Raw genomic sequence first — 4068 nt, forward strand, 5'->3', positions numbered from 1 at the left:
TCTTGGAATATCTGCCAGTACATTTGTCCTCTGGGTCTTGGAAGGCTATGACCAATTGGTATGTAAGATGGAGAAAAACATGATAAATCAGGTCCTGGGCCCTCTTCTTAAAGGTATGATGATTCCAAATGTCTTGAGAAGTTCAACCAAAAGTCCGCTAGTAGCAAGTAAGTACAAGGCACAGAACCAAATGGGAAGACAAAATTCAGAGTTAAAATGAGCAAAGGTCAAGAAGAGAAAGCATAGAGCAGGTGTCCAAGCAGATAGATTGAGTTGAGGATATGAACAAAAACAAGCAGTAAACCAGTATTGACTTCATACTAAAACCAGCCAAAGAAAGACATTACAAGGAATATGAAACTGTAGACCAATATGACTCATAAACATAGAAACAAAAATATTTAACAAAATACAGCAAATTAAATATATACCTAAAGTATAACACACCATGGCTGTACTAGTCTTCTCCAGAGAAATCAGCCAATAGACTATATATAGATATATAAGAGCAGCTTTATTATGGGAACTGTCTTATGTGACTACAGTGGCCAAAAAGTTCCATGATGCACCATCTGCAAGCTGGAGAACCATGACAACCAATGGTATAACTCAGTCTGGGTCTGAAAGACTGAGAACCAGGGGAATCAATAGTGTAATTTCCAGTCCAAGGCCAAAGGCTTGAGAACCCAGGGCCAGAGGGGTTGTAGGTTGGCAGGGTGGGGAGCAGCCACTTGTGTAAGTCCTGGAGTCTAAAGGCCCAAGAACCAGGAACTCAGATATCTAACGGCAGGAGAAGATGGATGTTCCAGCTCAAAAAAAAAAGAGAGAGAGAGATAATTTGTGCTTCCTCTGTCTTTTTGTTCTACTTGGGCCCTCAATGGATTAGATGATGCCAGCCCACACTGGTGAAGGAAGATCCTCTTTGCTTGGTCCACTGATTCAAGTGCTAATCTCTTCTGAAATACCCTCACAGACACATCCAGAAAAAATGTTTTTCCAGAGCTATCTGGATATCCCTTGGGCCTATCAAGTTGACACTAAAATTAGCCATTACAATGGCCAAATAGAGTTTATAAAAGAAAACAATAGTGATTTGAATTCAAAAATCAGTCAGTGAAATTCACCATATCAAAAGACTGAAAGGTGAAAGTAATATGTCTTCTCAATAGATGTGGAAAAAATGTGGTGAAATTCAACACCCATTTACAGGAAAACACACATACACACATATACACCCCCCTCAGCAAATTAGCAACTTGACAAATGGCAACTACTAAAAAAAAGAAAAAATATATATACAGCCAACATTATATTTTTTGATAAAAAGCTCAATACTTTTTGTTTGCTAAGATAGCAAACAAGGCAAGGATGTCCACCCTCACCACTTCTATCCCACATTATACTGGAGACCTTAGGCAGTACAATAAGGAAAGTAAAAGAAAACAACATATACAGATTAGAAGGGATGAATTTAAAGTATTTGCAAGCATCGTGATCATATACACAGAAATTCCTACAAAGTCTACAAAAAAATCTGCAAAAAGAGCTAAAAAGTGAATTTAGCAAAGTCTCAGGATACAAGGCCAATATACAAAAGTTAATGTATTCAATATACTAGCAATAAGCAATTAAAAATTGAAATTTTAAAACATAGCATATATAGTATCATGCAAAAACATTTAAAAACTAAGAATAAATTTAGCAAAATATATACAAGACCTGTAACTGAAACCAATAAAACATTGCTGGAAGAAACTAAAAAGACTTAAATAAATGGAGATTCATGCCATACGTGGGGATTGGAAGACTCCATATGTTAAGATGTTAATTCTCCTCAAATTAGTCTACAGATTTAATCATATCTCAATCAAAATTCTAGCAACATTTTATAGAAATTGACAAATATTCTAAAATGAAAATGCAAAGAACCATGAATATCAAAATAATTTTTAAGGAAAAAAAGTTTGGGAGACCAGGTACATTATCTGATATGACAACTTATTATAAACATAGTATGTAAGATAGTGTGGTATTGGCATTAGGTCACATTTACAAATCAATAGAGCATAAAAGTGTCCATAAATAGAACGACAAATACATGGTAACTTGATTTTCAACCAAGGTGCCAGGGAAATTCAATGAAGAGAAAGGATAGTGTTTTCAATAACTGGAGCTGAAGCAATTAGATACTCATATGGATAAAATAAACCTTGACCCTTACCTCGTACTATATGCAAAAGTTGATTAAAAATATATCATAGGCCTAAACATAGAAAATGAAACTTCTGTTAAAAAATAGGAGAAATCTTTGTGATGACCTTGAGGGAAGCCAAGATTTTTAATATAGAACACAAAAAGCATAAATCATAAAAAGAAAAAAAGACAAATTGGACTTTAAACACTCTTGTTTACTGAAAAATACTACTGAAAAAATGAAAAGGTAAGGCACAGGCTGGGAGAAAATATTTACAATTTACATACATGGCAAAGGACTTGTATCCAGAACATATAAAGAACACTACAACTCAATAAGTCAAACAATACAATTTCAAAATGAGCAAAAGACACTTTACAAAATAAGCTAATAGAATGACGAATGAGCACATAAGAAGATGCTCATTATCAATAGTTACCTGCAAATGGAAATTAAAACCACAATGAAATATCTCTGCACAGCCACTGGAATCACTAAAAGCGAAAGGACTAATAAGTGTTGGTGTCCACATGAAGCAACTAGAATTCTCATGCATTACAAGCAGGAGTGTAAAACAGGACAACCATTTCAGAAAGTTTGGCAGTTTCTCATAAATTTAAATGTATACATATTACATGATCTAACAATTCCTATTCCAAGGTATTTACCAAAGAGAAATGAAAATATATGTCCATGCAAAGACTTACACATATGTTCATAACAGCTTTATTCATAACAGCCAAAAATCATTGTGAAATTGACCATTTCAAATCTGAATGTATTATTTTCAATAACAAAAGGATACAATCAATATATTTTCCTTATAATTCTGTTCCTTAGAGAATTCCAGCTGTCTTGTGCAGGATCTGAATTTTATGAATTAAAAAAAAATTTAAAAACACATTAATAAAAATTTTTAAAAATTTAGCCATCTCTAATTTCTTGCAGGATAAAGAAACTCTTTGAAGACAAACATTGCACCTTATTTAGTTTTGTATCCTTCATACCTAGTTTAGTGCCTGGCACAGAGTAAAGGCTAAACAAATGTTTCTTAGTCATGATACAATTTAGCACTATTTTAGGTCCTTCAAAGGACATAATATTACTTTATCACAATGTTAGTATGATTTAAAACACATATTTTCCCTTTATCCTGTGTCAGGGGCTCTATAGGAAGCTCTCAGCAGCCATATCTTCCATGTGGGTTAAAGTTGGCCTTGCTATAGTAGCTCTGGCCCCAGGGGTCAAGATGAAGTCTTTCCTCTTCTAATTGCCCTTGGCTAAATCTGAGCAGTCAGAATTGAGGAAAATATTAAGCATTGTAATTCCAAAATCAAGAGTGTTCTAGATCAAGTTTTACAAGGAACTGGCCGGAAGCAGTGGCTCATGCCTGTAATGCCAACACTTTGGGAGGCCAAGGCTGGCGGATCACCTGAGGTCAGGAGTTTGAGACCAGCATGGCCAACATGGCAAAACCCTGTCTCTACTAAAAATACAAAAATTATCTGGCTGTGGTGGCACACACATGTAATCCAGCCACTTAGGAGGCTGAGGTAGGAGAACCGCTTGAACCCGGGAGGTGGAGGTTGCAGTGAGCCGAGATCGCGCCACTGCACTCCAGCTGGGAGACAGAGCGAGACTCCATCTCAGAAAAAAAAAAGAAAAAGAAACTGTAAAGTCAATTCTTTCCTCTGATTTAAGGAAAATCTTACTGCCAGTGTAGGGTGCCTCATGAAATGAGGAAAAAAAAAAAGAATTTGTTTCCTAGCTCCTCTTAGTCATATCATTAATGTCAAATTCAGCCCGATTGAATATGTAGTTTAACTTGAATGTGATTCCAGACTTAATTTCCAACGATTATTAGGTAGGTAAAC

The sequence above is a fragment of the Trachypithecus francoisi genome, unplaced genomic scaffold (assembly GCF_009764315.1).
Source record: "Trachypithecus francoisi isolate TF-2019V2 unplaced genomic scaffold, Tfra_2.0 Lachesis_group19, whole genome shotgun sequence".
In the NCBI taxonomy this organism is placed as follows: Eukaryota; Metazoa; Chordata; class Mammalia; order Primates; family Cercopithecidae; genus Trachypithecus; species Trachypithecus francoisi.